This window comes from Ceratotherium simum, chromosome 16 (genome assembly GCF_057802395.1).
Source record: "Ceratotherium simum simum isolate JZ-2026a chromosome 16, ASM5780239v1, whole genome shotgun sequence".
NCBI lineage: Eukaryota > Metazoa > Chordata > Mammalia > Perissodactyla > Rhinocerotidae > Ceratotherium > Ceratotherium simum.
In genome coordinates this window covers 43,444,850-43,458,484 of record NC_141915.1, presented here as the reverse complement: position 1 = coordinate 43,458,484, position 13,635 = coordinate 43,444,850, and the positions used below count along the sequence as shown (strand labels likewise).

General features: G+C 40.5%; 1 protein-coding gene across 13 annotated transcripts in view; it reads left to right on the top strand.

Moving 5' to 3' along the window:
- Positions 1 to 13,635, top strand: part of GJC1 (gap junction protein gamma 1) — a 42,512-nt gene that overhangs the window by 19,874 nt on the left and 9,003 nt on the right. For 4 of the 13 annotated variants that reach the window (XM_087441287.1, XM_087441289.1, XM_087441283.1 and 1 more), the window contains one exon: positions 10,477 to 10,587. The exons of the other annotated variants lie outside the window; for them this stretch is intronic. The gene's annotated coding sequence lies outside the window, so the exon portion shown is untranslated. Of the gene's footprint in view, positions 1 to 10,476; positions 10,588 to 13,635 lie in introns of those variants that run through there. 13 annotated transcript variants of the gene reach the window in all.

The following is a 13,635-nucleotide window of genomic DNA, read 5'->3' as shown; positions in this document are numbered from 1 at the left end:
GTGGGAGTTGTGTAGGTAGGACCTGGGAATTGGCATTTTCAACATGTGCTCTGGATAATTCTGTTAAAGGTGGTCTATGGACCGCATTTGAGGAACATTTACTCGTCATTATTTACATGCTTTAATTTCAGTTTCCATGGTGTGCTAAGGGCCACTGCAAACTGGTCTTTGACTTCCCTGTTCAACCTTCTCTACAACTACTTCCCAAACGTCCTCCATCATGTACCAGTCTAAGAGCCTTCTTGTGCAGCTTTTCACTCACCATTTTCTCCATCTGCCTTGCCTATGCTTCTCACTCCAGCTCTGCCTGCTGAAACCATACCCATCCTTCAGAGATCCACTTGTCTTCTGCAGTAAGCTTATACTTTTCCCCCCACCTTTATTGAGGTGTAATTGACAGCTTCTACTTTTTAATTCATAGGAATTAGTCTCTTTTCCTTCTCTGAGTATTTTCACATTTTGTACTTTTATACCATTCATTGTCTTCTGTCTTGAAATATGATTGTATTAGTGAACAATGTTTTATGTTTTCTACCTCCTACAAATTTATTCAGATCTTCTGTTTAATATAGCACAATTCATTCAGTGCTTTTTGTGTCCTGGGCAGCATACTAGGTGCTATGGGCTCAGAGAATTTTTAAAAACATGGAATTTCCGCTCAAGGAACTCATATTCCAGGAGAAGAAACTGATACCGCTAACATTGATTTAATAGAGTTAAGTCCTGATATTGGTGGAATGAAAAATTATTAGGGGCTTTCTGGGGAGGATATAATTGAGGAGGTCAAGGAGACTTGAAGTGAGCTAGATCTTCAAGGATGAAAATTTTTCCAGGTAGGAAATTGTGTAAAGACAATTTATTATTATTATTTTTATAACTTTATTTCACTCTAATTTTGTTTGTGTATGTGAGAGAGGAAGATTGGCCCTGGGCTAACATCCATGCCCATCTTCCTCTACTTTATATGGGACGCCGCCACAGCGTGGCTTGACAAGCAGTGTGTCGTTGTGCACCCGGGATCTGAACCTGCGAACCTTCGGGCCACCGCATCGGAGGGCGTGCACTTAACCCCTATGCCACCGGGCGGGCCCCTGGAAAGACAATTTATTTTATTTTTTGTGAGGAGATCAGCCCTGTGCTAACATCTGCCAATCCTCCTCTTTTTTGCTGAGGAATACTGACCCTGGGCTAACATCTGTGCCCATCTTCCTCCACTTTATATGGGACGCCGCCACAGCATGGCCTGACAAGCTGTGCATTGGTGCACGCCCGGGATCCGAACCAGTGAACCCCGGGCTGCTGCAGTGGAGCGCGCACACTTAACCGCTTGCGGCACCAGGCCGGCCCCTGGAAAGAGAATTTAAAGTGGAGGAAAATCAGTGAGCAGAGGTTCAAATTTGTTAAATCACTCAGTGAATAGTTGGCCTCAGTGCTGGGGATACAAGAAAAAGGCCTTTCTTAAATTCTATTGGGGTGATAGACAATGAACAAATTAGCAAATAAAAAATGTGTTAGGTAGTGTTAAATGCTCTGAAGGAAAAAGGCAGGATAAGAGTATAGAGAGTGATGGAAGGATATTATTATAGGTAGGTAGTCAGGGAAGAAAGCCTCACCACCACAGGAGGTGACATCTGAAGAGAAGCATAACTGAAGTGAGAGTAAACCGTGAGGATGTCCAGGGGAAGTGAGTTTAATGGAGGGAAAAACAAACGCATATGTGAAAATGGATAGTGTAAATTGATGTAAAATGTAAATATTATATTTTAAAATTTGAAGTAAAACAAATTAAGATGAACATTTCTGTAGAACATTTAATTTTTGAAAAATAGTTTTTTTAACTTTTAAAAAATCCTTTTGTAAACTTTTTAAAATCTCGAGCAGACTTTATTCTATAGGGCATGGAATACCTTTAGGGATGTTTTCTTTAAAAAGGCAATATAGGTGCCGGCCCGGGGGCGCAAGCGGTTAAGTGCATGCGCTCCATTGGAGTGGCCCGAGATTCGAGATTCGCTGGTTCGGATCCCGGGTGCGCACCGACGCACCGCTTGTTAAGCCATGCTGTGGCTGCCTCCCATATAAAGTAGAGGAAGATGGGCACGGATGTTAGCCCAGGGCCAGCTCAGCAAAGAAGAGGAGGATTAGCATTGGATGTTAGCTCAGGGCTGGTCTTCCTCCCAAAAAAAAAAAGGCAATATAGGGGCGGGCCCTGTGGCTTAGCTGTTGAGTGCGTGCGCTCCGCTGCTGGCAGCCCAGGTTCAGATACCCGACGCGCACTGACCCACCGCTTGTCAGGCCATGCTGAGGCGCTGTCCCACATACAGCAACTAGAAGGATGTGCAACTATGACATAAAACTACCTACTGGGGCTTTGGGGGGAAAAAGGAGGAGGATTGGCAATAGATGTTAGCTGAGGACCGGTCTTCCTCAGCAAAAAGAGGAGGATTGGTATGGATGTTAGCTCAGGGCTGGTCTTCCTCACAAAAAAAAAATAAAAATAAAAAGGCAATATATTTATTTGGTTCAAAAAACAAGGCAATATAAAAAGATATATAATCAAAAGTCTTGATCCTACCCCATCCTCCTCAGTCTCCTCTCCCACTTTTATTAGGTTTTTTTTTTAATGTATCCTTGTGTTTCTTTATAGAAATATAAGCAAAAACAGATTTTTTTTCTCCTTATGTAAAAGGCATATAATATATACACTCATAGACCTGCTATTTTCACTAATTAAATATTTTGGATATCTTTCCATACAAGGAGAGCATTCTTCATTATTTTTTACACCCACATGATATTCTACTGTGTAGATAAACCATAGTGCATTTAGCCATTCTCTTGACAGTGGACATTTGAGTTATTTATAAAAACAGTGCTATAGTGTGATTATTCCCAAAAGTGAGATTAGTGGGTCAAAGGATAGATGCATTTTTAATTTTATTAGATATTGCCTAATTGCCATCAGAGGTTGTAGCACTCCCATCAACAATGTATGAGAACGCCTGTTTCTCCACAACCTTCTCAACTTTTGGATTTTCGCCAGTGTGCTAAGAGAATTGTATCTCAAAGTAGTTTGTTTTATTTTTGAGATATAATTCACATGCATTAAAATTCATCCCTTAGAAATGTATAATTCAGTGGTTTTTAGTATATTCACAAAGTTGTGTAACCATTACCACTATCTAATTCCAGAACATTTTCGTTATCCCAAAAAGATACCTCATACTCATTAATAGTCACATCCCATTTCTGATAGCCCCTGGCAGCCACTAATCTACTTTCTGTTTCTATGGATTTGCCTATTCTGGACATTTCATATAAATGGAATCATACAATATGTGGCTTTTTTGTGTGTCTGACTTCTTTCACTTCACATTATGTTTTCAAAGTTCATCTGTGTTGTGCATCTTTTTTAAAGGGAATTTGTGTGTGTGGTTTTTTTTCCTGTGGAATGTCTGTTTGTGTCCCTTGTCCATTTTCTGTTGGATTTTTGGTTGTTTTTTGGGGGGGGAGGGGGGACTCTATGTATTAGGGGGATTAGCTCTTTGCCTATAAAAGAGTTACTAAGAACTTTCTTCTCAGTTCACTGTTTTTCAGTATTGCTTATGGTGTTTTGTTTTGTTTTGTTTTGTTTTGTTTTGTTTTGTTTTGTTTTTATTTTTTGTCCCCAAAGCCCCAGTAGATAGCTGTATGTCACAGCTGCACACCCTTCTAGTTGCTGTATGTGGGACTCGGCCCCAGGATGGACAGAGAAGTGGTGCCTCGATGCGCACCTGGGATCCGAACCCGGGCCGCCAGCATCGCAGCGCGCGCACTTAACCACCAAGCCACAGGGCCGGCCCTTGTTTTGTTTTTTTAACCAAACACACTTTATTTTTTTGTACTCAAATTCATCTTTTTTTTGCTTCCCATTTCCAGAGTTGTAACACATATCAACTGTGTTTTATTCTAATGCTTTTTATGGCTTCAGTTTTTATATTTAAATACTTTATCTATTTGAGATTTATCTAGATATCTGTGAGGTATGAATTCTTCTTTTATCTTTTTTTCCAGATGGTTATCCTGTTGCCCAAACACCATTAATTAAAAGGTCCCTCTTAGCCCCACTGGTTTGTGGAGCCCACCTCCATTAGCTTTTCAGGAAAGGAGTAACACAAATCCGTTTTAGAGAGAGAATTCTAGTGGAGATGTAGGAGACAGGCTGAAGAAGGAAGAATATAGGGTAGATATTAGTTTATAGCCTTTTGGTTTTTTTTTTTAAAGTTTAGTTTTTCTTCTAGGGGTTTTTTTTTTTTTTTTTTTTTAAAGATTTTATTTATTCATTTTTTTCCCCCCAAAGCCCCAGTAGACAGTTGTATGTCATAGGTTCACATCCTTCTAGTTGCTGTACGTGGGACTCGGCCTCGCGTTGGACGGAGAAGTGGTGCCTTGGGGCGTGCCCGGGATCCGAACCCGGGCCGCCAGCATCAGAGCGCACGCACTTAACCGCTAAGCCACGGAGCCGGCCCTTCTAGGGGTTTTTAATGCATAAATTTTATTTGTTTTCACAAAATTGGGATAATTCTATTTTGTATCCTATTGTTTTCAGTTAATATATCATGAACATTTTTCTAAATGTTTGAATTTATTTACTAAACAGATGTTTATTGAGAACCTACCATTATTTGCCAGGCCATGGGGTTTTAGATACTGGGGATAAAAGAACAAAATCCTGCCCCTTGGGAAGCTTACATTCTATAAATAAAATTATAAAATAAAAATTACATATATATTATGTGAGGGTTAAGTGCTATAACGAAAATTAAAGCTGAGTAAAGGGTCTGGGGGGCCGGCCCTGTGGCTTGGTGGTTAAGTGCGCGCGCTGTGATGCTGGCGGCCCGGGTTCGGATCCCGGGTGCGCATCGAGGCACCACTTCTCCGTTCATCCTGAGGCCGAGTCCCACATACAGCAACTAGAAGGATGTGCAGCTACGACACACAACTATCCACTGGGGCTTTGGGGGGAAAAAATAAAATAAATAAAATCTTTTAAAAAAAAAAAAAAAAAAGGGTCTGGGGAATGACAGATGTTAATGTAGAGGGAAGTGGTCTGGGGAAAGTGACTTTTGAGGTGACTTTTGAGCAAAGACGAATGAAGTGAGAGTCCTGCCAATATCTATGAAACGAGTGTTCAAAGCAGTGAAAATAGCAAGTGCAGAAGTCTTTTTTTTTTTTTTTTCTGGTGAGGAAGATTGGCCCTGAGCTAACCTCTGTCAATCTTCCTCTTTTTGTTGAGGAAGATCAGCCATGAGCCAACATCCATGCCCATCTTCCTCAATTTTGTACGTGGGATGCCTCTGCAGCATGGCTAGATGAGTGGTGCGTATGTCCGCGCCTGGGATCTGAACCTGTGAACCCTGGGCCGCTGAAGCAGAACGCGCAGACCCAACCACTACACCACCAGGCTGGCCCCTGGCGCAGAAGTCTTGAGGCAAAAGCATGGCATATTTGGTGTGATCCGAGGAACAGTGAGGATGCAGGTATTCCTGAATCAGAATGAGCAAGAGAAAGAATGGAAGGAGATGAGACCAGAAAGTGAACTGGTGGCTATATGATAAAGGGCATTGTAGACTGCAGTAAAGAGCTTGGGTTTTATTCCAAGAGAGTTTTGAGCAGAAGAGGGACATGATGACTTCCTTCCTTCTTGACTTACTTCCTAAAAGCTTTACTCTGGTTGCTTTTGGGAGTATAGGTTTGAGAGGGATAAGAGCCTAAGCTAGGGGACCAGTTAGAAGACTTTTACAATAATCTGGTTACAGATGAAAGTGATTTGGATCAGAGTGATAGCAGTGGAGGTGGAAAGAAGTGGTTAGACTGTGGATATATTTTGAACATAGAACTGACAGAATTTGCTGATGGTTTGGCTATGGAGTGAGAAAAAGGAGTGAGGTTGACTTGAAGGTTTTGGCCCAAGAAACTGCATGAATGTGGTAGAGCCATTTACTGAGATTGGGAAAACTGAAGATGGAGTAGGTCTTTGGAGGATGGGAGGATTGGTTTGGGGTATGTTAAATTTCAGGTCTGAAGTTCAAGGGAGATGTTAGAGTAAATGGGACATCATTTATGGCTTGAATTCTGGTGGAGGAACCAGCAAAGAACATTAAAAAGGATAGGCTAATAAGATAGGATAAAAATCAGGATATACATTTAGAAGTTTGGGAAAGGAGAAAGAGACTGAAATAGAAACTGGGAAATAATAGCCAGGAGAGTATGGTATCAGGGAGGCCAAGTGAAAAGAAGAAATATTTCAAGGACAAAGGAGTTATCAGTTGTATCAAATATGGCTTAAAAGGTTGACTGAGAGAATTGACCACTGAATTTGGCAGTGTAGAACTTATCAGTGGCAAGAGTAGTTTTGGTAGATTGGTGGTATGAAGACATGTTGGTATGTGTACCATTCCATCACGTGGATGTTACCCTAGTTTATTCACTACTCATCATCAGTTATTAGTCATTTACATAATTTTCATTAGATAGTTTTCAATTCTTCAGATATTTCAGATACCCAGATTCAGGTGCACATGATGTGTTTGAGAGCATCATAAAGTAATAATTCATGGATTGATGGCTTATTGGATATTGGAGTTAAGAGAAGATAACATAGTGAAAACAGAAGACTTGCAAGTTAAACTAACCTGTTGAACCAACCTATGCCAGTAGCTGTGACTTGACCAAGTTACTTAACTTTTCTGAACCTGTTTCTTATCTAAAAGATAAGATTTTGTGAGGAAATGAACACCCAGTATAGTTAGTTCCTGGCACATAGGTGTTCAGTAAATCCTGAATTGTGTTTTGTTGTTTGTTTTATAGGGAACGTAAGGATTGCTTTCTGAAAAAAATAGCTTTGCTTTCACAGTGCTGTTAATTGATAATGGAAATGTAGGAGGTAAATTTGGGGGATGTAGGGGAAGAGGAAAAGAAAATTAGTTCTTTTGGGAACAGATTCCAATTGATAAGACATCTGTATGAAGATTTTTCAGTGATAAGAGAGAATAGAGGAAGATAGCTAAATTTTAGTGATTTCTAATTTAATTCCATTGTGATCAGAACACATACTTTGTATGATTTGAATCATTTTAAATGTATTGAGACTTTCCTTATGGTCCAGAATATGGTCTGTCTCAGTAAATTTTCTCTGTGTCCTTGGGGAAAAATGTGAATTCTTCTGCTGTCGGGTAGAGATGTACTCTAAATGTCAGTTTACTCAAAGTGGTTGGTAGTATTGTCTTTTATATGCTTACTGTTTTTTCTCTCTTTGTTCTATGCATTATTGAGTGAGGGGTGTTGAAATCTCCAACTATTAATTGTGGGTTTGTCTGTTGCTCCTCTTAGTTCTATAATTTTTGCTTCATCTCTTTTGAAGATCTGTTAATATATGTATAAACATTTAGGAATTTTATGTCCTACTGGTGAATTGACCCCTTTATCGTTATGAAAGGACCTTCTTTATTTCAGGTAATATTCCTTGTTCTGAGATCTACTTTGTCTGATATTAATATATAGTTACTCTAGATTTCTTTTGATTATTGTTAGCATGTTACACCTTTTTCCATGTTTTTGCTCTTAATCTCTTCGTGGCTTTATATTTAAAGTGGATTTCTTATAGGCAGCTTATAGTTGGATCTTGTTTATATAATCCAGTCTGACAATCTCTGCCTTTTAATTGGAATATTTAGACCATTTACGTTTAATGTGATTATTGATATGGTTGGGTTTAAATCTACCATCTACCTATTTATCTTCTCTTTGTCGCATCTGTTTTTCATGATTCCATATTATCTTTGTTGGAGTATTAGCTGTAACATCGTTTTGTTGTTTTAGTGATTGATTTAGGGTTTACTGTATCCATCTTTTTTTTTTTTTAATAATTTTATTTATTTATTTTTTCCCACAAAGCCCCAGTAGATAGTTGTATGTCATAGCTGTACATCCTTCTAGTTGCTGTATGTGGGACGCAGCCTCAGCATGGCCAGAGAAGCGGTGCATCGGTGCACGCCCGGGATCGAACCCAGGCCACCAGCAGCAGAGCGCGCGCACTTAACCGCTAAGCCACGGGGCCGGCCCTGTATCCATCTTTATTTATTTTGTTTTTTGGTTTTTGGTTTTTTTTTTTTTGTGAGGAAGATCAGCCCTGAGCTAACATCCATGCCAATCCTCCTCTATTTTTGCTGAGGAAGACCGGCCCTGAGCTAACATCTATTGCCAATCCTCCTCCTTTTTCTCCCCAAAGCCCCAGTAGATAGTTGTATGTCATAGTTGCACATTCCTCTAGTTCCTCTATGTGGGACGTGGCCTCAGCATGGCCGGACAAGCGGTGCGTCAGTGCACGCCCGGGATCTGAACCCGGGCCACCAGTAGTGGAGCGCGCGCACTTAACCACGGGGCTGGCCCTACTGTATCCATCTTTAACTTACCATAGTCGGCTTAGTTGTTTCACAGCTCCCTGATGCTCCGTTCGTTTCTTTTCTGTTTTTTTCCTCTCTGTTTTATTCTGGATAGTTTCTGTTGCTGTGCCTTCAAGTTTTAAATCTTAAGCATTGTCTCATCTCAGATGTAATTTTCATCTCTAGAAGTTCAATTTCAGTCTTTTCTTTTTTTTTTGGAGGAACATTGGCCCTGTGCTAATGTCTGTTGCCAATCTTGCTCTTTTTTTTTTATCTCCCCAAAGCCCCAGTACATAGTTGTATATCACAGTTGCAGAGTTGCAGTTCTTCTATGTGGGACGCTGCCTCAGCATGGCTTGATGAGTGTTGATGAGTCCACGCCCAGGATCTGAACCGGCAAACCCTGGGCCACTGCCGAAGCAGAACATGCGAACTTAACTGCTATGCCACTGGACCAGCCCCTCAGTCTTTTTTATATCTTCCATGTCTCTCTTTATCTTGTTCATGCTTTCTTCTACCTTCTGGAACACGTGGAATTTTTTTTTTTTGAAGAAGAAGAAGATTGGCCTTGAGCTAACGTCAGACTTGCCAATCTTCCTCCTTTTTTCTTTTTTTCTCCCCAGAGCCCCCAGGACATAGTTGTATATCCTGCTTGTAGGTCCTTCTAGTTCTATGTGGGATGCCGTCTCAGCATGGCTTAATTAGTGGTGAGTAGGTCTGTGCCCAGGATCCAAACCAGCGAACCGAGGGCGCAAACTTAACCACTGCGCCACCGGGCCAGCCCCTGGAATATGTTTACAATGGCTATTTTAATGTTCTTGTCTACTAATTCCAGCTGTGTCATTGCTAGGTCTGTTATCTATTGATTGATTTTTTTTCTCCTGGGTCATATTTTCCTGTATGCCTGGTAATTTTTTATTGGGTGCCAAACTTGTGAATTTTATGTTGTTGGGTTCTGGTTTTTGTTTTTTGTATTCTTTTTTTTTTTTTTTTTTTTTTTCCCCCCCAAAGCCCCAGTAGATAGTTGTATGTCGTAGCTGCACATCCTTCTAGTTGCTGTATGCGGGACTCGGCCTCAGGATGAACGGAGAAGTGGTGCCTCGATGCGCACCCGGGATCCGAACCCGGGCCACCAGCATCGCAGCGCGCGCACTTAACCACCAAGCCACAGGGCCGGCCCTGTTTTTTGTATTCTTTAAATATTTTTGAACTTTGTTCTGGACTCATTTAAGTTCTTAAAACAGTTTGATTCTTTGAGGCTTGCTTTTTTTTTTTTTTTTTGTGAGGAAGACTGGCTCTGAGCTAACATCTGTGCCCATCTTCCTCTATTTTGTATGTGGGATGCTGCCACAGCGTGGCTTGATGAGTGGTGCATAGGTCCACACCCAGGATCCGAACCTGCAAACCCCGGGCTGCCAAAGCGGAGCACACAAGCTTAACCACTATGCCTCTGGGCCAGCCCCGAGGCTTGCTTTTAAACTTCATTGGGGGGAGGGTGGCAGAACAACCTTTAGTCAAGCACTAATTTCCCCATGCTTCTGAGGCAATACTTTTCTGAGTACTCTATTTGATGCCTCATGTATTAGGATGTCTTTCCACTCTGGCTAATGGGAACACAAATTATTCCTGGCCCTGTGTGATATCTGAGGGTTGTACTGCATGTTCTCTCCTAGTTCTTGTCCCTTCCTTGGGTAATTTCCTCACCTACATTCGCTGATCAGTACTCAGTTGAAGATTGAGGGGAACCCTTGCAGATCTCCAGAGCTTGCTCTCTGTGCAGCTCTCCTCTCTAGTACTCTGCCCTATGAATTCTAGCTACCTTGGCCTCTCCAAATTCTGTCCTCTGTCTCCTCAATTCAGTGAGTGTGCCAGGCTCTATTTGGGTTCCCCCTACTTGCTTTGCAGCCTAGAAACTCTCTCCATGCTTGCAGTAAGGTGGGGCAATCAGAGGTCTCACCTCTTGGTTTCCCTGCTCTCAGGGATCCCTGTCTTGTGCTGCCTGTTGTCTAATGTCTGATAACTATTGTTTCATATATTTTGTCTGGTTTTTAAACAGGAAGAGAAGAGAGTTGAGAGCATTTCCATCTGTTGGCATTTATTTTCCTCAGTGAAGAAGAATGTAAAAGCGTCTGAAAATTTGGAATTGAGCTGGGATTGGAGATTTAAGGTATAGGTTTTGAAGAGAAATGGGAAAGGGAGACAACTAGGGGAAGTAAGCAAAAGGTTTCCTGAAAGGTGTTGAACCCAGATTAGGAACTAAAACTTTTCAGTAAAAATGATGAATTTCTATCCCAGTATTTTACCTAACACTGGACTCCATACAACATCCCATTTTCTGCTTAAACTGTCCAGTGAACCAGGGTTCACTGCCTCATGAGGTTGCTTATTCCTTTTTTGGACAGGCTGATGCAGTGGGAACCTAGGAGAAAAAATATATAGAGAGGAGATTGTAATAAAAAGTGTAAAGCAGATTCCATAGGAATGCATTTATTCATTTGTTTATCAAACATTTATTTAGCACTTAATTTAGCTGGCCATTGGGTTAGATTCTAGGGAAGCAGAGGTGAAAGATGTGGTGTCTAACGTCTAGGGGCTCCCAGTCCAGTTGAGGTGACAAGATAAAAAGTTGCAGCATCATTGGTAGTAGTGGTAATAATGATGCTTCCCTTGAGGCCGGGCACAGCTCTGAGCACTTCATATGTATATATCTGTGTATCTCCCCTTTAAGAAGTATTATCATCTCAGACTGATGTCCCCTGAGCTGAATTTTCCAACTTCTCTAGTCCCTATTCTCAATGCCGAAATAAGTTATCCTTCTTAATTAAATAATTTTTGTTGGAGATAGCCTTTTCCTAGTTTTAGTCTTCCCTCCCAACTGCCGAGAAACCTTGGAGTTCTTTTTGGGTATTGTTTTTGGTTTTTTGTGTGTGTGTGTGTGAGGAAGCTCAGCCCTGAGCTAACATCCATGCCAATCCTCCTCTTTTTGCCGAGGAAGACTGGCCCTGGGCTAACATCCGTGTCCATCTTCCTCTGCTTTATGTGGGATGCCGCCACAGCATGGCCTGACAAGTGGTGTCACTATTTTTTTTATAAATAAAACTATAAAAAAAAAAAGTGTAAAGCACAATATCTGGATTATCTCAGGAGGTAGATTATATGATTAGATCCATTTTATAATTTTATTTATTTATTTTTTCCCCCAAAGCCCCAGTAGATAGTTGTATGTCATTGTTGCACATCCTTCTAGTTGCTGCATGAGGGATGCGGCCTCAGCATGGCTGGAGAAGCAGTGTGCCGGTGCACGCCCGGGATCCAAACCCGGGCCGCCAGCAGCGGAGCACGTGCACTTAACTGCTAAGCCACAGGGCCGGCCCTGTGCTTGACACTTAATCCTCAAAAATCCTGTTAGTTCTGTTTTACAGAAAAATGCAGTGAACTTTGACTTGATCTTGTTAGGTATAACTAATAGAAAACTCTTTAAATATAAAGAATTTGGGAAGGATTTACGTAATGTATTACCATGTTGATATCAACTAATTTTTTAAATTATATTTTCTAGTGCAAGACAAGGTAAATTTGTAACTTTAGTTATTTGGAAAACGAACTAAAAATAGCACATTTGCTTTCTGTCCAGTAAGTGTTATATAAGCAAACATGGATACAGTATGTATTTTCTTTGTGTATGTGTGAATCCTTTTGAATTATGGACTACTATGAATTGCAGTATTCTTTATCTAAAAAGCAATCCTAGAAAGAATAACTTTTCTACCTTTTAATTTATTCCAGAAATTGACTGATGTGACTATATAAAAATCATAAAATTTGAAGGAAGACAATAGACTGAGGTGTTTGTATTAAATGTCAAATGGTTAATGTCTGTACTATATTAAGGACACATTCTGCAGATAAATGGGCAAAAAGATAGAAACAGTCCACAAAGAGGGGGGAATATGGAGGAAATGTATCCTGCTGTATTAAAAACATACAAATTGACACAATTATGAAATACCATTTTGTACCTGTAAAGTAGCATAACAAACAATGCTGATGAGGTTGAAGGGAAATTGTAATCATTTGTTGCTAGACATTGTAAATTACTAGGACCTTTTTAGAAAGTCAAATGACAGTACAAAACAAGAACCATGCAAATTTACATTTCCTGTGACCTAATAATACCACTTTCTGGAATTTGTCTATAGATAAATTCAACCAAAGCATAAAGGATATATTCAAGAAGATATTAAATATAGAAGTACATAGAAATCAATTGTACTTTTCTAATTAGCAAAAAACATTTAGGTATTTGGCATTCTCCCACCTCTCACCACATGGTCACATGCTCCCGTGTCATTTTCCATTCATAGATGGAGTATGGAAATTTTTATTTTTTCATGAGAGCCATTCACAGATTAATTGCACACTCTCACTGCCTACTCTATAACCAAGTCTGTTTGCTGAAGCAGGGAAGTCAGAGAAGACTATGTCCTGAATCTTAGGTTTCTGATAGCAAAGCAAAAAAATGGTTCAGAAGAAAGGGAACTTTAGTGGAGCAAGAACACAATGAGACCACACTTGGCAGTGACACGGTCTGCTTGGAAATGTTAATTCCAGAACCACCATTCTACTCATTCAGTTTTTCCTGTCTGTCTGTGCCTGTCTTTCTCGATTTCTCCTCTCTGTCCTCCCCACCCCATTGGAGTAGTATACTCTGATATTTAAGCCATTCTGTTAATGCTTGCAAGGAGAGGAAAGGGATTTGGAAAAGGAAGAGTATCAAAGAAAAACCTACTGACTCCTCATGAGATCAAAAGAGTGGTGATGCTGCCATTCAGTTTAGGAAGCCCATGGTTATTTAAGAAAGAAAATTGTCCATCATGCATTTTATGAGATGCTGGAGTTAAGTTACTAAACACATCCCTTATACTCAAGGTACGGGTATAGCGTGCTCTTGTACTTATGAACGCCCGTGGAAAACCAGACTCGAAGGGTTCAGCATTTTCTAGGCCTACAGCTAAACCAGTATACATTGCGTACTTCTGGGTACCTTTAAATGGCTGCCTTATAACTTACATAAGTATTCAAGGGCTTATCAACCAATTCCTCCCTGCCCCCTCCCAAAAAAAGTTACATTGTTGGATGAGATGCTGAACTGTTGAGAAATTCTTTCATAGCAATAATTATTAAAAAGCTATCCATATGTCTTTGGTATGGATGG